The following is a 25,982-nucleotide window of genomic DNA, read 5'->3' as shown; positions in this document are numbered from 1 at the left end:
CATAATTGTCCTACTGTACTATCAAATACTAGAAATTATTTCTTCTATCTAACTGTATTCTTGTATCCCTTAACCAACTTCTCCACCCTTCTACCCACTTCCCATCCCTGACACTGGTAGTCACTATTCTACTCTCTATCTCTATTAGATCCACTTTTTCAGTTCTCACAAATGAGTGAGAACAGGCAATATATGTCTTTCTGTGCCTTGCTTATTTCACTTAACATAAAGACCTTCAGTTCCAACTATGTTGCTAAAAATGGTAGCATTTCATTTTTATGGCTGAATAATCCTTCACTGTGCATAGAGACTGCATTTTTGCTATCCATTCGTCTGTTGATGGATGCTTAGATTGATTCCATATCTTGGTTATTTTGAATAATGCTGCAACGAACATGAGAATTCAGATATGTCTTCCATATACTGATTTCCTTTCTTTTGGATATATGCCCAGGAGAAGGATAGTTGGATCATAAGGTAGTTCTATGTTTAGTTTTTTCAGGAACCTCCATATTGTTTTCCATAATGGCTGTCCCAATTTACATTTTCACTCACACTGTATGAGCATTCCCCTTTCTCCACATCCCCACCAGCACTTGTTAGTTTTTCTTTCTGATAGTAGCCACAGTAACTAGGATGAGATGATAACTCACTCTGCTTTCAATTTGAATATCCCTAATGATTAGTGATGTTGAGCCTGTTTTTCATATACCTGTTGGCCATTTGTATCTTCTTTTGAGAAATGTCTGTTTAGTTCTTTTGCCCATTTTTCATTGAATTGTGTTTTGTTATTGAGTTGTTTGAGCTCCTTATATATTGAGTATTAATCCATTGTTGGATGAATATTTTGCAAATACTTCCTCCTGTTTTGTAACGTGTCTCTTCACTCTGTTGATTGTTTTCTTTGCTGTGAAGAAGCTCTCTAGCTTGATGTAATACTATGTGTCTATTTTTTATTTGGTTGCCTGGGCTTTCAAGAGCTATCCCCCAAATTTTTGAAAGACCAATGTCCTGTAGTGTCTTCCCAATGTTTTATCTAGTAGTTTCATAGTTTTTTATGTCTTATATTTAAGTCTTTAATCCATTTTGAATTGATTTTTGCATATGATGAAAGATAGGGAATTCTTCTGCATATAGATACCCAGTTTTCCCAGAACCATTAATTAAGGACACAATCCTTTCCCCATTGTAAGTTCGTGGCACTTTTATAAAACATGAGTAAACTTTAAGTGTGTGAGTTCTTGGTACTTTTATAAAAAATGAGTAAACTCTAAGGTTTCTCAGTTCTGTTCCATTGGTCTATGTGTCTGTTTTTATGCCAGTACCCAATTGTTTTCATTACTATAACTTTGTAGTATAATTTGAAATCAGAGAGTGTGATGCTCCGGCTTTGCGCTTTTTGCTCAGAACTGAATTAGCTATTGGGGATCTTACGGGGTTCCACATAAATTTTAGGATTGTTCTTTCTATTTTTGTGGAGAATGTCATTGGTATTTTGATAGAGATCGCATTAAATCTGTAGATCACTATGGGTAGAAGAGAACTTTTAACAATATGAATTTTATCATGAAGGAATGTTAAATTTTATTGAATACTTTTTCAACATCAATTAAACTGATCATGTGCTGTTTGTTCTTGATGCTGTTGTTGTGATACATCGTTTTTATTGTTTTGTGTTTGCTGAACCATCCCTGCATCACTGGGGTGATACCACTTGATCATGATGCATTATCTTTTTAATGTGTTGCTGAATTTGGTTTGTAGTATTTTGCTGACATTTTTACATCTATGTTCATCAGGAATATTATTTTGTAGTTTTCCTTTTTTTTTATTGTGTTCTTGTCTGGTTTTCATATCAGAGTAATGCCAGCCTTGTAAAATGAGTTTGGCAGTACTCCCTCCTCTTCAATATTTTGGAATAGTCTGAGTAGAAATGGTAGTAGTTCTTTAACTGGTTGGTAGAAGTCAGTAGTGAATCTTATCAGGTCCTCGGCTTTTCTCTGATGGAAGATTTTTTTATTACTACTTCAAACTCATTATTCATTATTGTTCTGTTCAACTATTCTGTCTTGTCATGTTTAATCTTAGTAGGCTTTATATGCCCAGGAATGTATTCTTTTCTTCTAGATTTTGCAATTTGTTGGCATACAGTTGTTCATAGCACTCTCTAACAATCTTTGCATTTCTGTGGTATCAGTTGTAATTCTTCTTTTTTACTTCCCATTTTATTTGAGTTTTCTCCTTTTATTCTTTGGGCAAGCAAAGGTTTGTTCTACTTATCTTTTAAAAAATCAACTTTTTGTATTGTTGATTTTTTTGCACTTTTTGTCATAATTAATATTTCTGCTCTATAAGTTTTATGATTTTTATTGAATTTATTGCAGCTGAGAGTACAACCTGATCACCACACTCATATTCTCCTTTTCTTCCTAGCACAGACTATATTTCATAGTCTCAATTCAAATATGTCATTATTTATGGAATATGAATGTTATAGTCATAAGTATTCTCCAAACTGGTACCTTGAAGTTGTTCCTCATTCCTTCTAGTGAGGTGCTACAAGATGAAGATGAGGTCAGACAAGAACTGCTCATGTCACAAGCAAAAATATAGGAAAAGGAAAGTCTAGTAATTTGGGGCTAAAAATGTTGGAAAAAAACAATTTCTTCTAAGAACCAAATAACAGGAAAAAACAAAAACAAAAACAGGCTTTGAAGAACAAAGACCCTTTAAAACTTACCAGCTTAAAAAAGAGAGAGAGAGAGAGAGAGAGAGAGAGGGACAGAGCAGATTAGGGGTTTTACTATCTCACCTCAGCCTATTATTTCAGATTACTTCAAAGTAGACACTATTGGGTAGAAAAAGAGAAGCCTAGGAGTTCTGAAGCACAGAAAAAAAAAGTGGACATGAGAATTAGATCTAGAAAAGAAACTGCATTGTATTTACTGGCACATGCTACTGAGTAGAAATGGTAAAAATGTTACTAAAATTTGAGGGAACTGTATTTGCAAAGAAACCAGAAACATAATCTAAAAAAGTCTTTGAATGAAAGCCAACTTTTGGGCCTATACATTTAAATCAGCATACAGCAGACCCCAAGGAAGACAAACTCTATAGAGTCTGAAACATCTACTCCACACATGACTAGAAAGGAAGAACCATCCAGAGGGGAGAGCCATGACGAATGGACAAAAAGACCATAAACTGAAACTTCTACTTTAGTACAGTGGATCTTCTCAGCGGTCTCATGGGCAGCAGGTTTCATTATCACAATGGACCAATGACTCCTGTGAGTGTTTCCCATTCTTCCCTTTACAGATGGGAATGATTATTGCAGGTACAAAGCAGTTACCCACTGCTTAATCATTATTTCTTAGGGTTTTGTGATGCTGGAGAAGAGTAGAAGAATGTCATAATCTTGAGCTCCTGACCTCAGGTGATCCACCCACCTCGGCCTCCCAAAGTGCTAGGATTACAGGCATGAGCCACCGCACCCAGCCAAGCCTGTCATAGTCAAATTGAGACAGAGGACTGTGTGTTAGCTTGAGATCCTTGGCTTGGAGCTAGATGCAATAAATGGAAAGTGTAGGTTCTCTCGATTGGGAAGACAAAAAAAAAAATAATGTGTATAGCTATTTTCAGGCCAGAAAGAGAAATTATTATAAAAACTATTGGCTACTCACTAAAATACATGTTCTCCTTCCTCCTCCCGCCCCTCTGGGTACACTTGACTACATTTCTCAGCCTCCTTTGATGCTGGTTGTGGGTGCATCACTTATTTTCAGCCAACAGAGTGTGAGTAAATTACTGTTTGCTACTTCTAGAACTGACCTAAAAAACTTTCGTTGTATACTCATTTATCCAGATGAAATGGAGATGACCTCTAGGGTTAACTCTGAACATGACGTGCTGAAGATGATAACAGCCTGGATCATGAATGACTGCATGGAGGAGAGCTATCCAACCAAATTGTTTTTCTCTTTCATATTGCTGTGATAACAAGAAATAAGTTTGCAGCATTTGCAGTACTGTATATTTTTTGCATCTATTTGTTACAATAGTTGTCATCACTGAAACTAAAACAAATAATTATAGATGTTTCCATATAAACTGATGCAATTATCAAACTGTAATTTTTCTAAAGAGCTTTATTAAGGTTCTAAGACACTAAATGCATTTGAAATCTGTCCAGACAAAATTGTATTGTTTATCTATATATGTTTTCACACAGATAGTTAACAATGATCCCACCCAATGCTGTAAAAAGCATCTACAACTTAACAATTTTTATTCATATGTAATAAAATTATAAGTTCAGCTAAAAACATATTTTTCTAATTGTAACAATCTTTATATTTATAGTAGTATTGCAATATCTGGTATGTTCAATTTCAGACAGTCAAATCAGTTCAATTTTTGTTTCTAATAAAATATGTAGTTACTACATTAAGATAACATTTAAAAATTCTAGAAATAAAACCAAGACAGCAACTAATTTTATAGTCTTACTTCTTATAATTCAAAACATTAAAAATAATTCTGTCAAGACAAGCACCATAAAAATTGTCAATAGATATATTATAATTTATTCATATAGCTATCCTATTTGCATAGTATTTTGCATTTATTAATTGTAAATAGGAATCAAGTTATTTTAATCTTAATTGTGTGCAGCTAGGGAAGATGCCACTCTATTTTACAAAACAAGTTGAATTAAATGAATAAACAATATATTATCCCCTTTTCAATTTATTTTTCTTCTTTTCCTTTGCAGACTATGCCTAATTTTTTTTTTAAAGAAAATCACTAAGGCTCTCTGCCAAAATGTTTACTCATTATGCTTCTCTCAATTCCTTCCTGGTCATTTAAACCAACATCCCAACATAGATAACACTTTAGAGGTCAATATTTTATTCATTCACTACCTATAATAAATAAAAAAGTAAGAGGTCTATCAAAAATACATTTTCACCAAAGTAGCTGAATTTTACTTTTATAGTGGTTTGGTAGTATTTAATTAAAATTTAGACTTTCTCATTGTCTTTGAAATTATTATATTCTATTCAGTAAGTAAAATAACATTTTACCAAATGGTAAGACGAAAAAAATGCTTATAGAACACATTCTTACACAAATTACTTACATTTTATTAGCTGCAAGAAACATAAAAAAATAGAAAGCATTTTACCTTACTAATAAACACATTGAGGCTATTTTAAATGACCTGAAGAGATACCCATTCATCTGTATGGTGCAAACTGTCAATGACTCAGACATGTAGAACCTTTAAAATGTTCTGACTTTTCTTTGTTCTTCGAAGCCTTGCAGTAATCATCATTCATTTCTATTGCTTTGATGGTTAGATAGCAAACTCCCAAGAAATCCAGGGAGACATTAGCACATACAGCCGCAATGTCTAATAAGACAGCTATTTGCATACAAGATCAGCCACAATTTAAAATGTGTTGTGATAGATGCGGAAAGGGAATAACAGATTTATATTAGCATGTACAATACCAAGATTGTTTCACAATTTAATTCCTTGGAGAGTATGTCTCATCACCTTCTTTTATAAAGAAGACTGCATTCCCTGAGGAACTAACTTGCTCTGAGACCCAGCTAAACTAAAATATGGATTAATAAGATAATATTTATTATTTATGAATTTTGCTGTAGGAATGATTTCAGATTAAATCATCACACAAGTTTCCAACATTCTTGAAACTTGATAACACATATTTAAAGAAGAAAAATGCTAATTTTATTTAATACCTAAATTGGATATTAAAATAATTCAGTTAATTTTTATCTAATTAAAATCTTGCACCCGTTAGGACTTTTAAGATCAAATACAGCATTTTTGTTTTCACTATGCTTTCTTAACCTGAATTTTGCAGAGCAATTTTGCCAACTGCATTTTTAAGCATAATATCTGACCTTTAAAAGCAAACAAAGGTAGTATTATATTCAATCACCTTCCGACCAAGTTATTTTATTGCTCATTTATACCTTTTTTATGAAATCCAGAAAGAACAAGTAAAGAAATAAGAAATCTGAAGCCTTCACATATGTCTCTGCTTCCAGAAAAAGCATTAAATCCAGATTGTGACATTTAAATACATATCAAAACACAGGTTATTAAAAAAAGTTCAACCCATGACCACAGAAAAAATAATTACCTTAGTTTTTAAGACTAAAAGAAAGACATTTACTAAAGAAAACTCTTCGTTAAACATGAAGCTATAATTAGGCAGAAAAGGTATTTGGTTATGGCTGGATCAAAGTTGAGAACCAACCATGAAAATACAACTTCATGCTAGATGCTGAGGATATAATAATAAACACAGAAGATATTTGTCCCTGATCTAATCGCACATTGACCGTTTACAGAGTATTACAAATTTAAAGTTGTTCATTCACTAACATACTTAAGTTATTGAAATGATGACACATTTCCTAGATAAAGCAAAAATCCTTAGTATAAAGAACCATTAATGATCTGAATTTGTCATTTGTTCCTTTCTCATGTTCCAGTACACTAACAAATTCAGCTTTAGTTCTACGATTTTGACAAGCTCATTCATGTTTCCATGAATTTACTCATGTTCTACAATTTACTTTAAATTTCCTTTCAATACATCCCCACTTGTGGAACGTATATATTTTAATATTGCACACAAGAGTCACCTCTGAGTAATCAATCATTCAGCTCTTGCCTAAAGGCATCATTCATGATTCAGACCTTCAAAGATAGCTCACCACACTTAAGGAAATGAAAAAAAAAAAGATCATCTGAAAGACCATCAAGTGTGAAGTGGACAAGGTATACACAATTATAATATTAAAATGCAATATTATAAGTAATATTAATTATTTCAATTAATTATAGTATTACTCAAATTAATGATATCATATTATCATTGAGATAAGTTGTTACAATGAGGAAACAATTCTTACTGTATAAAATTGGAGAGCTAAAGAGTTGTTATTCTAAAGTTTTCAGAAATCAAAGTGCCCAGTTCACCTACACTTTGACAAATTAACCAAAAGTAGGGAGAATTCTATCTAGTAACTCTGTTTTCACTATGAAGTAGAAGGCAAGATTATCTCCTTATGAGAGAAAAGAAAGGTGGGAAGTTTGAAGGTTTGCAAGTGCTGAGCTAGAATTAATGCTATGGAGGAATGGAAAGAGTTCTGTAAAGAAAACATGATTAACTGAGTGCAGTGACTTGTGCCTGTAATACCAGCTACTCTGGAAACTTAAGTCGGTGGATCTCTTGAGCCCAGGAGGCTGCAGTGGACTACCTGACTGCAAATAATATTTTTCTTTCTGAGTGCTCAGCTACTCAGTGCTGACATAGGGAAGGATAGTCTACTAGAGTAAGCAGAATTTAAAGTTTCCCAGACAGAAAGGCAGTATGGCAAAAAAACTTTAGGGTACTATAAAAAGAGGGTGACATGATGTTCTATGGCATCTAAAGGTAGAAAAGGAAGTGAAGACAGTAGAGGTTTAGAGTTAAGGAGAAAATGGACCAATCTTTGGCCTTAATAAAGTTAATAACCAAATAATAAAATTTGAGAGTTTAAAAAAAAGCCAAATACTAGGAGTTAAAAATTAGTTATTTTACTAGAGAAGAAAAGGTTACTAAGGTCACTAGTCAGTGTGAGTGTGAGGCGATTAATATTATTATTGAGATGGAGTAGATTTCAGTCCAGAAGGACTAAAGTGGTAGGAAAACTTTATGGCAGATACATTAAGGAACTGAAAGACCAGGATAATGCATATGCCACACCTGTGAATAATGAGGGAACCCAGGTTGGTAGAAGGATTTGGGTGAGGCTTCAAAGAAAGACTAAGAGTTAGGAAGACTAAGAAGGAACCTGGATGTCCATAAACAGCAAAAGAGAGGTAGAGGACACTACAGCAAATGGAATGAATCACAAAGTAGCTGGGATTTTGATTTGATTTGTCTTGTTTGCTTTTATATGAAGGAAATTTAAATGTTCTGGAAAATCAACCTCTTGATCCACAGGTATGTAAACAAAGGAAGAAGTTTCCATTTAAAGTGGCTTCAGGAAAGTGATGTCTATAAGAAGAATCAAGTTTCAATTAACGTCAAGAGGTAAAAGTAATAATAAAGTGTTTGAGGATGAACTGGTTCAACGGGATATAAAACAATAGAGAGGGAAGAAAATAGCACGAGATTAGTCCATGAAAAACCAAAGATAATACAGAATAATATGGGCATAAGTATTTTGTGGAGGACATGTGACCAAATGGGTCAGGTTGGACAGTGAGAAAAGTTAACAGGAATGTGTATTATCTTGAACTAACTTTATCTCAAAACTGCAATGATTACTCAGGCCTCTCCAGGAGTCAGCTGTAGCCTTGGTAAAATGGAGGAGTTCCAATCCCTCCAGAAAAGGTCAGTTGGCTAGAATTCAGCACCACAGATGAAAGCCTCAGATCTCAAGAGTCTAGTTAGTATCGCCTATTCATTAGGAGCAACTTGAGGGTCCAGATCAGCATTTGTCAAAGTGTGGTCCATAATCACTATTAGAGTTGTCTGGGATAATCATGTAAATACACATTTTTGGGCCCCATCACAGTCCTACTGAATCAGAATCTTAGGGGCTAAGGTCTATGGGTCTTCAGTTTTGTTTTGTTTTTAAATTTCCCCTGCAACTGCTGTCACCATTAAAGTTTGAGAATCATTGCTTATATTTTGAACAAGTTCACAGGCCTGCATATTAGCATTTGAGAAACACAGCTGGAAGCAGATGGGAGGCCTGAGTAGGGACTGTGAGACCCTTCAGCCTCTAGTGGACAGCAAGGCCTGGTTGGGCGGCAAAATTAAATTGTGGAAGTTTCTAATGATCCCCTGAAACTTTAGTCTTTTTCTGAATTCAATGGGAAGACATAAAAGAATTTTGTGCAGTGAGGTAACCAAATCAGATACTTTTTAATAAGATTAGAAAGACTAGGAGGTTTGAAGTTAACCAATAGGCTAGAAAAAAAATCCAGTTAAGATCCAAAAGCAATCCACTAAGTCCTAAATCAAGGCAACAAGTAGAAAGGAAGTTCTATTTGGTGTTTTACTTTTTAGAATATAGGAACAGCTTGGATGGGGGCAATGAGGCAGAGGAAAAACTGAAGATAACAATGTTTTTCAACTTAAGTGATAGTTAAAATACAAAGTCCAGGCCTCACCCTTCAAAAATACCCAGTGAGTAATGTTGGGGAGTGGCCAAGGAAGCAGCATTTTGAACAAGCACTTACTCCCTGACAGTTTTCAAATTGGACCATACTTGGCAAAAATATTGGGTTAGACAGATGGTAATATTGTTAACAAAAGCAGGTAATCTAGAAGAAGGTATGGGGTGGCGGAGGAGGGTTGGGGAGCATTAGAAATCTACACTATAAAAAGTTTAAAACTGCTATCAGAAAGTGAAACACTTGTTTTTCCCAAAACCTCATAGAATTAATTAAACATAATTGTATCACAAATAACCCAGCTCCCACCAAAAAATACCCACAAATATTTTACTTACTTTTATTTTAATGTCTTTTTAATGCACAGATTGTTGTGGCATCTGGACACATGACACACTTGAAAACAACACATTAAATTTATACTGCCCAGAATAGACAAAAAGCAGCTTTGTAAGCACCATCAACAATGCTCATCATTGGGGGAGGGGCGGGCTGCATTAGCTGGGTCCCATGGAATAATATATTTAAATTCTAGACTTGTCACAAATATAAAAGAGATAGGCACTTCAAACCTGAAAGCCCACATGAGGGAGAGAACTTCTATTAAACAGCGATTTTTTCAAGTAGGAAAATGATTGTTATGATTCACCAGGGTTTGAGTTCAATAGTATGGGAAATGTACTTGAGTTAATTTTCTGGATTATATTTGCAAAATAAGATAGGTTAGCTAAGCTAGAATTGGTCTATGGTGTAACTTTTAGTAGTCAAACTAAAAAGTCATTAATCACACAAATTGCACTATCCTTTAAATAAACGATTTTTTAAAAATATAAACCTCTTTCTAAAAGTTTTTAAAGATTATAATAATATGGTACCCAACAAATGAAACTGCAGACCCTGTTTTCAAGATTACAAAGTGCTAATACAAGAAAAAATATATAGCCAAACATGCAAAAAGAACAGACATCTGCAATTCTGCTATAAAGCCACTAAGGCAGGCAGCTTGTACCACTACATACTAAGAGCTTAATCAGACAAAAGGAATGAGAAAAAGCAAAGGTAACGTTAGCTTCAGGGATTCCGAGGTTCAGAAAGGGTGGTTTCATATCTACTTGACTATTACCCAACAAACCTTCAGACTACTTTTCCTGATGAGACAGAGTAATTGAAAAAGGGGTTATTGATCTAAAGATCACAAACTTTGAGTCTTCAATGCTTATAATCCCTCTAAATTGGATTATCTTAAGAAAATTAAATAAAACTCAAGATTGAATTATCATATGAATAAAAAACTTTATTTCATCCAGCTGGTACCAAAAACTGGGCTTCAAAAAATGAAGGAAAACAAGGAGCTCTAGATGTAAACATCTCAGATGGCATCTACTTTTATCTCTGTAATTCCTGACTAAACGAACATAATTCCTTCGATCATAATTCCTCTTTATGAACTGCCTTTCTTGGCTCTAATGGAATATTAGTGAATTCTTATGATTCAGATTTTTCAATACATTTTTCTGAAACAAAGATTTACTAGCAAAAAAAGGGCACTGCTTTTATGTTTAACCCAAATGTTAAATGCATTTGACCAAGAATTTCTAAGTAATTTATCTATGTTCAGTGTAGATGAAATGTTCTGATACACTCTAAATATTATCAAAATCACTATTGAAAACCAAGTTTGTTTTATCCAGTGTTAAAATTTTTATTTTTCTTAATTTACATGCATCTTACATTGAAACAAAACATGAACCAAGTTCCCAAAATTTGGTAGTTCTAGGATAAAACTACTATTAATAAGCTTAGGAAGTCTACAGATAAATTTTCCCGAGTCTCTGTAAGTACCCTGTCAATCTAAGAGGGGGCTTACATAAGCCATATTACCCAATGTTATTTGTCCAATTTCTCAAACAATGCATATTATCATCCCATGAAGCCTCTATTTTATGTAAAGTTTGGGAAATGGAGGCCTAGATCATTGGAAAGCTAATTAAGATGGATTGTAACAGAAGGAAATAAGCATTTTGGTTAATAAATAAAAGATATCAAAAACTGGCTAAAAGACATGCTTATCAACCAATTCCCAGGTTGTAACAATGAAAGGAATATTCTGTCATCAGAGACCTATACTAGGATGACCATATAATTTACCATCCAAGCCAGAACACTTTTGAAAATGAAAGAGGGGCCCATTCATTATATCAAGATAAACTTAAACCAGAACCATCCAGAACAGCCCTTGCCTCAACTATGAAGCACACAAGGACAATTTACCACACACCACAGCTCAGCTAGTTGCATCACCCATGAGGTGTTGCAGTACAAGGAAAGAATGGCAAATCTTCTTTTAAAATACTGCATTTCAGAAAACAGATTAATATTTTAGGCAATACCTGAAGCACATATAAGAATATCTCAATACTAGGTTGTGTTGAGAGACAGACTATCCTTATTTACAAAATCATTCTGTGGCACGGGGCACTACTGAATACTCTGTCCTCAAACTTCAAGCCGTAGGCTTCCAAGTCAGCACTTTCCTGATTCTCCTTCTACATTTCAATTTCTTCTTTACCTCTTTCACTAGCATTCTTCCTCTAGCTGCCTATGAAACTATTTGTGTTCCCCATAGTTCATTCACTTTATATATCATGCCCTCCTTGGAAACCTCATTCCCTCAAATATATTCCCAGGGCCTATATACCTACTCCTGACTTCTCAATCACATATCTAGCATCATTCTAACAAAGCATAACCAACTTGAATTTTTCAATTGTCCTTTAACTAGCAAATTTCTCCCATTTTTTTTTTTTGTTGTTGTTAACTAAACTGACCAATACAGTGTTCTCATTGCATGCTATCCTCTTTTGATGGTGTTACTTTGTGGCACTTGATTAAGGTGGTACCTGCCTAATTTCTTCACTGAGAATTTAGTCTTTACCCTTTGCAATTAATAAGTATTTGGTTTGAAGCTGCTTTGACACTGTGAATATCCTATTCATCAAATTTGCAACTGCTTGGTTAGCTTTTATTGATGAGTCTTGGTTTAATTACTTATATTCTGACCGGTACCATATGATGATTTTATAATTCCTTATTTCTTCCATATTTATTAGTATCCTACTATATTAAAAAGCATTTTTCTCTCCATTGATTTATTCATATATGTGTTTACAGCAATATGTACTTGTAGAATTTTTATTCAACTAGTTAGAATTCATGTATATCATTTTAAAAATTTTGATTCCCAAATTGTCCTGGATTTGGCCAATGAAAGTTCCTTCAAGGTGGTTTGTGTCCTTTTGGCATATCATCATCATTTTTTAAGAACCTCTTTATTTTCTGACACATAAGATATTCATGGTTTAGCATGTGTTTTCTCTGCCCATGCCCCGGAATCTGCCATTTCTTTAAGGAGCCCAGTTCCCCTTTAGTGGAGTATGGTTTTTAGGAAGCAAGATCTGAGGACAAGACATGCTCATTGCTAATAAAATGATAAATCGCAGGCCTTCTAAGTAAAGAAAGCTAGGAAATGTATGTACTGGTGTGCGCTCAGTACTTCCAATTTCCAATCTAACATCACACAGCTCTCATTCTACTTTGCCCTTTCCACATTTATATTTATAGCTTTCTTCTCTGACATTAGGAAACCTGCCAGAGTCAGACATTATTATCAATGTAAAGTTTTCATATTTGATTTTTTGCATAATATTTTGTAAAACAATTAATACCTAAGATTTTTAAAATTTGTAAATCACCTATGAAACAAAGGATAAGAACCTACTTGAATTAAATATACAGAATGATTAACCTCTGCTCATATAGACCAACTTGGTGATAATGGTAATATCAAAAATTAAATATCCCATAGAAACCTATCACCTTATTTTACACCTTACAGACATATGCTCCACTCTATGGCAAGAAAACTTAGACTATACTTCAAACAACCATACCTACTACTGAAGCTGGCCATGGGGTCTGTTTCTCCTAAACATCTGACTGTCTGCAAAATGGATAGCTAAAATAATAAAATCAGTGTTCTTTGAAGATAAGGCATAAAGATTCTAGATAGAAAACTGAAAGTGTCATTCCTATGTGTAGCTGCATACTGTAGGTTTACATAAGTCTTTACACATTTAGAAACACAGCTTGTCTACATCAGATTGCTAACTTTCAGGATATATATTGTGAAATGATGTTACTACATATTGATTCATCACTTAATCTAGGTTTAAACACAATGATTCTCACACTTCTGACTATAAAATACACAGATAACATATCACTCACTGAACCTCATCAATCTATTTTAACAGAAAGCATCACTTATGCTAATTTTTAGTCATTGCTATGTGTATTATCAATTTCAAGTAATTAGGTTTCCAAAGTCAACAAAAATATCCTTAAGTGACTAGGAAAAGTCACTTAGATCTACACAGAGAGAGCAGGAGAGAAAGTGTGAAAGAAAGAAAAACCTCTATTTTTTTTTTGTAATGGTGGCTATTCCAATGGTGAACTGAAAAAGAAAGTTCTAATTTGATACAAGGATAGTTTCCAAAAGATATTCAATATTTATCCCTTGGCAAAATAAATAATAGTAGGGAAATGTACCAGAGAAGAAAGCATAAAACCTTAGCCATGTCTTTTCAATACAAGACTAGATGACATTGACAAAGTCATGCAACTGCCCTTCTTACACAATTTCCAAATTCTCTTCCCACTGAACAAACAGAGAATACATAAACATATGTATCAGACTAAGGGTAATTATTTTCATGCCTAGAAACACATCCTTGTATGTTAAGACAGAACTAACTTTTAAGCATATATATCTTAAAACTAATAGAAGTTATGTGCACTGAAATAAGCTTATGTATATAGGAGGAAACAAAGAGCTCAAGACAACAATAAGAATGCCTTTACGGAAATTTCACTTCTAATATAATGGTTGCAAAATGCTGTATGACTTACTTAAAAGAGCTTTATTAGTAATTAAATGTCAAAAGCATAAAAACAACTGGTATATATCCAATTTCATAGAAGTTGTACTAAATGCATTCATTATAGTGAAGTCCCATGTGATTACAGCATTAGCACTTTGCTAGTATTTTGCAGACTGGTAGTTTTCAAACAGATTGTGGTATTATAACGTATATTTATCAACTATGATACAAATTACACTTTTAAAATACCACTGAATTATTCTACTAGAAAAATACAAGAAAGAATTTTGAGCTTAAAAAATTGAGAAAACAATGTGGCAAAAGGTTAATGGAAAGAAGCACTGGGCTATTAACTAATATAACTCTACAGAAACAAATAAATAAGCAAAAAATTGAGGGAACAGTACAATACTAAAAAGTATAAATAGATTTCCTGTGGAGAAAAGAATTTTTCATGTATAAACTGAAATACAAACAAAAAACCAGAAGTTTTACTTTGTTCCAGCTTTTTTTTTTTTGAGACAGAGTTTCACTCTTGTTACCCAGGCTGGAGTGCAGTGGTGCGATCTCGGCTCACTGCAACCTCCGCCTCCTGGGTTCAGGCAAGTCTCCTGCCTCAGCCTCCTGAATAGCTGGAATTACAGGCATGCGCCACTGTGCCCAGCTAATTTTTTGTATTTTTAGTAGAGACGGGGTTTCAGCATGTTGACCAGGATGGTCTCGATCTCTTGACCTCGTGATCCACCCGCCTCGGCCTCCCAAAGTGCTGGGATTACAGGTTTGAGCCACCGCGCCCGGCCTGTTCCAGCTTTTTATCTTTCATCTCCTATTCCCTAATTCCCATTCTATCAAATCTATCATGCCTTTAGAAGGTATTTCATCTAAAAAGATGTCAAAGTTCTGCTTGATAATTAATTGTTGGCCTTTTTTAAGAGCATTCAGTCTCACCAAAATTAATAAACAAAGAAAAGCTAGCAAATGAAAATATGAAAAATATAATTTGAAATAAACTGTTAAAGAGTAATAAAAGATTCCAACTTCATCAATGTGTGGACTACAAATATTAAAACACTTCAACTGCAAAATGTTTAGAAGTTATTACTAAAATAAAATAATCAGGGTTTTGGTTAAAGGCATGTTTATTCTGTGAAAATTCACCATCTACATATTCTGTTTCCTGCATGTTGCTTTATGTACAGTATTACGTATTTTAAAAAGTTTTGAAAAACTAGTAATGTAGCTAAAGTGACACTTAGGGTAAGCATAAATTAGAAAAGACAAGGGATTGAAACATAATTAACCAAAAAGAAAATAATAGAAAAAGAATAAAGTCCTTCAAATTACAAAAAGTCATAAACTAAAAGCAATAAATCATTAAATAAAAAACAGAGTCAAAAAAGATGATCAATACAGACAAAAACTCAGCCTTTCAAAAACAATATGGAAGAAACTTTGTCCTGACAGAATAAGAAGAAATATACAAGCAGTATTAGAAATAAAATAGAATATGACCCAATATTCAGTAGTGATTAACATTATATAACAAGAGGATTCTATAAAAAATTTCATATCAATAAATTTGAAAATTAAAATAAAAACACATTTCTTAAAATATAGACTTCCCAATAGCAGCTCAAGAAGGTAGAGAGCCAATAGAATAAAATTGAATGAAACTATACTTATTTTTTTAAAAAATCAATCAGTGTTTAAAAATCTACCCTTAAAAAATAAGACACACACATACACACACACACACAACAGGTAAGACTAAATGATCAACAGAGAAGTTTTATTAACTATTCAAGGATCACATAATCCCTATAACAAGCTTCATCAGTTACATAAAATAACAAACTATTTTGAAGCCTAAAAATTGGCACACTTCTCAACTCATTTCATAAGGCTAATGGAATCTTGAAATAAAAACAAGATAAGGTCATCATGAGAATAAAAAATTACAAGCCAATCTTATGGATACACAAAGATATAAAAATCCTGAACATAATAATAGAAAGCCAAATCCAGTATGTATAATCATAATGATAAAATTTTCCATGATGAAGCTGGGCTAATCACAAAAATGCAAGGATAATTTAACATTAGATAATATTTTAATAATATTCTTCTTGTTAACAGATTAGAGGAGGAAAATACTGACAGACCTCAATCAATATAGAAAAGTAAAAGTTACATTCAATACCATTCATTATTACAGGGAGAGAGAAGGAGGGAAGATAGAGAGGTATGGACAGAGGGAAGCAGGAAGGGAGAAAGCAAAGGAATTTAGTAAATAGAAATAGAAAAGAACTTTTTACTCTGTTGATACATAGACAAATGAACAAAGTAAAGATTATCCTTAAAAGAGAAAAATAAAAATCCCTCTTTTAAAAAATCATAAGCAAGACGAAGACATTGTAGTGAGAGATCCAGACAGCACAGTGAGAAAAGAGCAAAAGGGGAAAGAGCATAGGGGACTGGAAAGGAAAAATAAAACATTATGATTCACAAATAACATGACTCCAGGATGGCAAAGTGGAGAGAAACTACAGACAAATATTAGGTCTGTATAAAATTATGTATAACAGCTCAGCCAGGTTCTGATATATAAATTTTATATATAAAATTCCAATTTACTCTAGTAACAAAATCTACAAAGTAGCTATAAATACTATGAATTCCTCTAAAAAGTATGTGCATGGCCACTTATAGAACTTTTATAGGAGCTCAGATTATTACAATAAGGTAAGAATAGTAATTAATAAAATATTTGAGGGAGCAATGTGACAAAACCCAGTAAAGTTAAAGATTATGTACATACAAGAATCATTAATCCAACTGCTAGTTATAAGAACCAGGGAAACAATTCTATATGTGCATAAAAATACTAGTAAATACACTCACTGAAAATGTTTTTAATAACAGCAGAAAAGAAAAACAAAACTCAGTATGTCCACATAATTTATTCATAAGTGAAATATAAAGCATATAAATATGAATGTAAAATGTGTGAACGAAGACACATATATTTATATACTTACAAAACAATTTACAACATGCAAATCAATAGTCAATATTATTTAGGAAAAATACTCGTATACCAACACACACATATGCACTCAAATGATAAATGCCAAATTCTGTGCTTATATAGCAGGAATGAGGAAGATACAATTAAGATAGCTTGTACAGTGTTATTTACTTAATCAGATTTGTTGACAGTATATTGCTGGGTCTTGCTTTTTTACCCAGTTAAAAATATGTGTTTCAAATGTACAATTAAGATTATTTTATTTCATGTAATTATCAATATGTTTGCATTTATATCCACCATCCTACAATTTATTTTCTATTTGTCCCATCTGCTTTTATCTCATCTTCTTTGTTCTTTTTCACTTGCTTCTTTGGGATTAACTGAGCATTTTTTAGTATTTTATTTCACCTTCACTTTTAATTTATTAGGCATCCCTCTGTGTTACATTTTTTGTAGTTACTCTAGAATTTATAATATATATGTAACCTTTCCATAATCTATCTTCAAATAATATTATACTACTTTACATATTACATAAGACCTAGCAATAATAAACTTTCAATCTCAACCTTCTATCCTTTGAGATATTATTGTCATACATTTAACATGTACATTTTTATTAATATAAACCATTGCTAATGCTTTTGCTGTAAAGTGTCAACATATCTTTTTCAAAACCTTAAAAATGATAAAAATGGCTTTTGTATTTACCTACATATTTACTATTTCCAATATTCTTTGTCCTTAAGTAGATTAATGTTTTATTTTCCTTTTTTCTGAAGAATTCCTTTAACATTACTTGCAGTGCAAGTCTTTGGGAAATAAATTATCTCAGCTTTTGTTTAGAGACAAAAAACTTTAATTTTGTCTTTAATTTTTAAAGAATATTTTTCTTCAAATAGAATTCTAGAGTTCTAGGGTCACAACTATTACAGTACTTGAAAGCTAACACTCCTTTGTCTACTGACTGGGATAGTTTTGTGGAACAGTCCTTACACTTATCTTTAAGCTTATCTTTTTATATTTTAAAATATTTAATTGACAAATATTTGAGGTATACAACATGACTGGATATATGTATACAATTTGTACTGATTATTGCAATCAAATTAATTAACACATCCATCACAAACCCTTTTACATTTATCTTTAGTTTATATTCCTCACCCATGCTGGCTACTTTTAATCATTTTTGCGTTATCGATTCCAGCAATTTAGTTTTTTCATTAAATTGCTTTGGTCCCTGTTTGTCTATTTTTATACTGGTCAGGCTTCTCTGAGCTTCTTAGGTGTAACATTTCATAGTTTCATCAAATTTGGAATAACTTCCGACATGATTTCTTGAAATACTGTTTTTTCTTCCCTTGTCCTTGCCACCATTCTGAGACAACATCTACACATAGAAGAGACCATGTTTTGTTTCATAAGTAACCAAGGCACTATTAATTTTTGTTGGGAGGGGCAATTATTCACTCTTTCATTTTGTATCAATGTTACTGCAATATTTTTTTTTGTTTTTTTGCAGATCACCTGAGGTCAGGAGTTCGACACCAGCCTGGCCAACATGGTGAATAGTGCAATATCTTTAAACACACTGAATATGTCTTCTGCAGTGTCCAATCTTCTGTTAATACCATAGAGTAAAATTTTTAATTCAAAAACGATAGTTTTCACCATTAGAAGTTCCTTTGATTCTTTCTAATACCTTCTATTTTCCTCCTATGCTAAGGATTTTCTTTAAATATTTCAAAATATAATAACTGATTACATTTTTTGCTGGTAGTTCTGCCAAATCTATCATTTATAGATCTATTTCTATTGACTATTTTTCTCTTGGTTATGACTAACAACACTTCCTGCTCTGTGACATGACTAGCGATTTTTAGCAGTTTTACAAAACTGTAATTGTTACATTGTTTAATGTCTAAATATCATTTTATTCTTTTAAAATATTTGGAACTTTTTGTTGGGAGGCAAAAGAGAGTTAAGATCCATATGGTCAGGTTTTATTTAAGAGTTTTTCTAGGTTGTGTCTAAGCAATCTTTACTGTAGGGATAGATGAGCCAACTTCTAAAACATTATGAAGACATGCCATTCTGACTGGTCAAACCTATCTCCCTTTTCTGTGTGAGCTCACAGAATTGTTTTATTTGTGAATTTGATAGAAGCAAAGGGGCTAGAATGGCTTGATTCAGCAAGGTAAACAGCAGCTCCACACAGCCAAAATGCCTACCCAGTGACCCCATCAGGCAAAAAGACTCCTAGCTTCATGGATGACAGAGACATGAAGGGGTAGCAGAGAAGGAAAGAGCCACACCAGCTTTGCCTAGGAAAATAAGCAATGGCTCCATACAACCAAAAAGCTCACCCTACAACCCTGCCCAGGCAAAGAGATGCCTCCACAGACCTCAGAGAAGCAAAGGGGAAATTTATTTATTTTTTTCCAGGTCACTACTTGACCTGAGAAGGCAAGCAGGGACTCAACACAGCCAAAAAAGAAATGCCACCCTATAACATTACTCAGGCAGGGAAATTCCCACCTCTATGCATTTTGGAGAAATGTAGGCACAAGTCCTGCTTGATCCAAGAGGTCAAATAGCCACTAAATTCAGCCCATCTCAGAGTAACACACACAGAGGGAAGCAAATCCTCATCATGCATTCCTAAGGAGCATATTCTCAGGTTCCACCTGTTCAGAGCAGCAACTCCACCTAAACTTGCAGCCTGCACCCTTGCCCAACTACAGATCCCAAATAGCAGAATTACCCAGCCAAGAAATATGTCTTATACTTGCACTGACAAGAAGCCATTGCAGTACCCAGCCAGTAGCTCCACTTAATAGGAGAGCCTGGTTGGTGGTCTCACCAGTCAGCAGAGCCCAGAGAGTAGCATTACTGACATCAGAGCAAAGGTACTGGCCCAGACAACTAGAGAATACACAAATTATCTTCATGATCATCACCAGCTGGACCTTCATGAATCACAGGCTAGACAAAACAATGAAGTTCTATCCGTGTGGTAGAACAACTGTAAATGCGAGAAGAGCAGGCTGTCTTCTCAAATGTACAGGCCTATTAATAATCACCTTAAATGTAAATGGATTAAATTCTCCAATTAAAAGACTTACAGTTGCTGAATAGATTTAAAAGAAAAAAAAAGAGAGAGAGAGAGAGACCCAACTATATACTGTCTACAAATGAATCACTTCATTATCAGGGACACAAACAGACTGATAGTGAAGTAACAGAAAAAGATATGCATGTAAATGGAAAGCAAATGAGAGTGAAGCAGCTATACTTATACCAAATTAAATAGACTTTAAATTTTAAAACCATAAAAGAGACAAAAAAAGTCATTATATAATGATAAATGGGGTTTTCCAGCAAAAGGATATGATGTTTGTAAATATATTGCACACAACATTGGAGCACCCAAATAAATAAAGCCAATATTGTTAGATATAAAGAGAGTAATTGACTCCAACACAATAATAGTACAGGACTTCAACACACTGCCTACATTAATGGACAGATCATACAGCCAGGAAACCAACAAAGAAACTTGAATTTATGCTGCACTCTAGACCAAAAGAACCTAACAGATGTTTACATAATATTCCCACCAACTGCTGAAGAATATACATTCTATTCAACTGCACATGGAACATTTCCCAGGATAGATCATATGTTAGACCACAAAACTAGTCTTAATGAATTTAAGAAAACTAAAATAATATCAGGCATTTTTCTGATCACAATAGCATAAAACTAGAAATCAATAACAAGAGGAACTTAGAAACTTTACAAATACATCAAAATTGAACAACATCCTTCTGAAAAATGAATGTGTCAATGAAGAAATTAAAAGGGAAATTTATTTATCTTTAATTCATTTATTTTTCCATTTTTGTTTTTATTTTTTTGAGACAGAGTCTCATTCTGTCACCCACGCTGAATTTCAGTGGTGCAATCTTGGTTCACTACAACCTCCATCTCCTGGGTTCAAGTGATTCTCCTGCCTCAGCCTCCTGAGTAGTTGAGACGACAGGTGCCTGCCACCACACCCAGCTAATTTTTGTAGGTGGGCCTCCCAAAGTACTGGGATTACAGTCATAAGCCACTGCACCCAGCCAAAGGGGAAATTTAAAAATTTATTGAGACAAATAAAAACACAACACACCAAAACCTATGGGATACAGCAAAAGCAGTTCTAAGAGATAAGTTTAGAGCAATAAATGCCTGCATCAAAAAAGATCTCAAATAAACAATGTAGCACTACACCTCAAGGAATTAGAAAAATGAACAAATGAAACTCATAATCAATAGAAAGAAGAAAATAAAGAACAGAGCAGAAAGAAATAAAAAATAAAAAATATATAAAAAGTCAACAAATTTAGTTGTTTTTTGAAAAGATAAACAAAATTAACAAACTCTTAGCCAAACTACATATAAAAAAAAGACTCAAATAAATTAATAATGGAAAAGGAAGCATTACACTGAAATTACAAAAATGCAAAAGGCCACAAGAGATAATTAGGAACAACTATATGACAACAAATTGGATAATGTAGGAGAAATGGATAAACTCCTAGAATCATACAACCTACCAGGACTGAATCATGAAGAAACAGAAAATCTGAACAGAACAATAATAACTGACCAGCTTAAATTAGTAATAAAGTCTCTCACCAAGAAAATCCCAGGGCATTATACCTTCCCTGTTGAATTCTACCAAACATTTAATAAAGAATTAATATTAATTTTACCAAAATTATTCCCAAGAAGAGGAGGGAATACTTCCAAACTTATTCTATGAGGCCATAATTACTCTGATACTGAAATCAGACAAGGATAGAACAAAAAAAGAAAACTACTCTGATGATCATAGATGCAAACATCCTCAACAAAATACTAGCAAGAGCACATTAAAAAGCTCATTAATGGTGTTCAAGTGAAGTTCACCCCAGGGATGCAAAGATGGTTCAACAAATGCAAATGAATAAATATTCTATATCACATTAACAAAATGAGTGACCAAATCCTTATGATCTTTTCAATAGATGCAGAAAAAGCATTTAACAAAAATTAACATCCATTCATGATTAAAAACTCTCAACAAATTAGGTATAGAAGGTACACACCTCAACACAATCAAGGCCATACGTGGCAAACCCACAGCTAACATACTGAATGTGGAAAAACTGAAAGCTTTCCTCTAAGATCTGGAGCAAGACAAGGATGCTCACTTTTACCACTTCTATTGAACATAGTATGGAAGTTCTAGCCAGAGCAATTAGGCAAGAGAAAGAATAAAAAGACCTCCAAGTTGGAAAGAAAGAATTAAAGTTGTTCTGGTTTGCAGATGACATTATTTTATATGGAGAAAATATTAAAGATTCCATCAAAGCTGCAGGATTTGAATTCAACATACCAAAAAATCAATAGTATTTCTTCTTCTTTCTTTTTTAGACAAAGTCTTGCTCTGTTGCCCAGGCTGGAGTGCAATGGTACAATCTTGGCTTACTATAACAAATGGCTTCAAGGTTTGAATGGTTCTCCCACCTCAGTCTCTCCAGTAGCTGGGACTACAGGTATGTGCCACCACACTTGGGCAATTTTTTGTATTTTAGTAGAGACAGGGTTTCACCATGTTTCCCAGGCTGGTTGAACTCCTGAGCTCAGAAAATCTGCCTGCCTCAGCCTCCAAAAGTGCTAGGATTATAGGTATATAATCCTAGGAATGTAAATTATACAGCCATTATGGGAAGAAGTATGAAGGTTAATCAAAAATTAAAAACAAAACTACCATATGATCCAGCTGTTGGGTATACATCCAAAAATTAAACAAAATCATTTTATCAAAAAGGTATCAGCACTCCAATGTTTATAACAGCACTATTCACAATAACCAAGAGATGAAAATCAATCTAAGTGTCCACAAATGAATGAGTGGATAAAAAAATGAAACATATATATGGAATGAAATGCTATCCAGCCATAACAAAGAATAAAATCCTGGCACTCATGACAACATAGCTAAATCTTGAGGACACTATGTTATGAGAAATAAGCCAGGCACAGGAAGATAGCTATAGCATGAGCTCACTTACATGTGAATCTAAAGAAGCTGATCTCATAAAAATAGAAGGCAGAATAGTGGTCAATAGAGGCTAGGGAGAAAAAAGGAGAAGGGTACAGGTCAATTTTGGTTAACAGTACAGAGTTACAGTTAGAAGGAATGAATTCTGGTGTTCTATTGTAGATTAGGATAACTAAGGTTAACAATATTGCTTTGTATATTTTAAAATAGCTAGAGAAGAGAATTTTGAATGTTCTCACCACAAATAAATGATAAATACATAAGGTTAGGGATATGATGGCTAAATGTCCTGATTTGGTTTTTGCACAATGTATCCATGTATTAAAACATCTTTCTGTACCCTGTAAATATTTATACTTATTAATCTTAATAAAACAAAGTTAATAAATAAAAAAATTAAATGGATAATGAATGCTAAGTGTGGTATGGGTAGTGTCAAAGGCATATTTACATATGATAAAAAGTCTTTTAAAAAGTTGGCCAGATGCAGTCATTACCCATTACCTTACGTTGGGCACAATTTATGTATCTCACTCGATTCACTATATACTGGATTCTCAGTCATTTGTCCAATGGACAGCACCAGCCATTACCTTCAACTCATTTTTCAGTACCACTGATTGATGTGGCCTCCTCTGTAGTAAAGGTGAAGTCACAGTCCTATCACCACCTTCACAGCCACAGCGATATCTACACCCTGACCCATGGAAGCTCAGTTCCTCCTGCCACTTCCAGATTCCAGTGAAGCTACAGGGCATACAGTGTAGGATCTGACTTCCCCAACAATCGCCTACTAGGGTCATGGAATACAATCTGCAAGTATAGGGACAGTTATATACCATGAGGTGAGCTCTGACCAATGTGAAATGAGAGGAAGATGTTGGGAGATAAATATATTTCCCTTTCTCAATCTAACTGACTCATCCTGTACAGCCTGTCTGGAGACGTCTCACATGACTAAGCCAGAGTCTGTGTTTGCTCGTGCAGCTGTGGACAGCTTAGTAACCAACTTATATTTGTTTTTTCCTCCTCATGTACCATATAGATACGTATGTAGATATGCATTTGTTCAAAGATTATATGCATGTGCAGTCATGGCTATTCATTCTAACATTAACATGTGCCCAAAGAGGTAGCTCTACGTATTAAGTTTAGGATATAAAATAAAGTTAATTATCAATTAAGTTATATAAAATAGTACCAAAATTGTCCAGAAAAAAAGCAGCATTTCTAGTTAAAAATAGAAGCAAAGAATAGAAAATAAAAAGAAAAAAAACTTATCTTAAATAATGTAACTAAGAACTAAAAATAAAGTTACTTTCCCAATGAAAAAAAATGCTCTGGGAAGAAAAAAAAAAGACTAAAATATCAAAATGGAAAATTAGAAAGTGGTCTATTTAATGACATAGGCTAAGTCTTAATGAAAGTCTACTGCATTTTCTAGGATACTTTGATGATATATAGAAAATAATGAGTAAATTATTTCTCAAGTGTGATGTATCTAGGAAATAGATCCGTGAAACAAAAAGAGTAATATCACAGCATACAAACAGAAAATTCACATATAGAAGGAAAAAATCACAGTTTACATTGCATTCATGCTTAAAATCAAACATCACTTTTTCACATTTTGAAGATTTCCCCCCCTAAATATGGAAAGAAAAACAAGCCAGAGCTTTAATATAATATTTTTTTCCAACCTGGAACAGCTGCAAAAAACAAATCTTGCTGGAGATAAGCTTGGTTATAAATATCAACATTCCCTTTAAATAAGGGAGTCCAGTTTTCATACCATCTGCCTCTTTCTAAAAGGGAAAAAAGTATGAAAATCATAAACCAGGACATTCCCTTTAAAATAAGGCATTTAAAAATGAATGTAGTAAAAAGGCTTTGAACTACGTTGAACCCCTATCTTTGCAATTGCCCTATTGAGCTCAGATCAGAAAATGGGATTTTTTGAAAGTAAACAACTTTTATCTCATGAATAAACTGCCTAAAGCAATTAATATTTTAAAGTGTTGTGTTCTAACTTTTTTCACATTGTTGGCCATAATAATAATAATTTCTGATTGAACCATATTTCTCCTTTATGTGTCATACTCCCTCCCATTTATTTTTTAACTACATGTGTCACCCCTACTTTTTCTGAAGTTTTTTTAGAGCCTATTATAAAGACTTCCATGTTATCTCTTCCATTACAAAAATCTAGTTACCAACAGACTGGACTTTTCTTTTAATACAGATTCTATCCTCCGCAAAAATCCTTCCTATGCCTCTCAACAATGTTCTTTTTATACTTAAGTTTGGACTTTATCTTCAAGCCTTCTTTCGTGGCTGGGCATGGTGGCTCATGTCTGTCATCCCAACACTTTGGGAGGCGAGGTGGGTGAATCACCTGAGGTCAGGAGTTTGAGACCACCCTGGGCAATACGGTGAAACCCAGGCTCTACTAAAAATACAAAAAATTAACTGGGCATAGTGGTGGTCACCTGTAATCCCAGCTACTCAGGAGGCTGAGGCAGGAGAATGGCTTGAACCCAGGAGGCGGACATTGCAGTGAGCTGAGATCGCGCATTACATTCCAGCCTGGGCAAGAGTGAAACTCTGCCTTAGGAAAAAAAGAAAGCTGCCTTTCTTCTTTCGCCCTTCATTATTTTTCATTCTTCCTTCTTTTGCCCTTCATTATTTTTCATTCTT

General features: G+C 33.7%; 1 protein-coding gene across 11 annotated transcripts in view; it reads right to left on the bottom strand.

Annotated features, from left to right (window-relative positions):
- The window catches only part of TRIQK (triple QxxK/R motif containing), a 276,517-nt gene that overhangs the window by 30,471 nt on the left and 220,064 nt on the right, over nucleotides 1–25,982 (bottom strand). The window contains exon 3 of one of the 11 annotated variants that reach the window (XM_035277631.3): nucleotides 3,832–3,990. The exons of the other annotated variants lie outside the window; for them this stretch is intronic. The gene's annotated coding sequence lies outside the window, so the exon portion shown is untranslated. The remainder of the gene's footprint in view (nucleotides 1–3,831; nucleotides 3,991–25,982) is intronic. 11 annotated transcript variants of the gene reach the window in all.

The sequence above is a fragment of the Callithrix jacchus genome, chromosome 16 (genome assembly GCF_049354715.1).
Source record: "Callithrix jacchus isolate 240 chromosome 16, calJac240_pri, whole genome shotgun sequence".
NCBI lineage: Eukaryota > Metazoa > Chordata > Mammalia > Primates > Cebidae > Callithrix > Callithrix jacchus.
The sequence above is the reverse complement of the archived record's forward strand: the minus strand, read 5'-3'. Positions and strand labels throughout refer to the sequence as shown.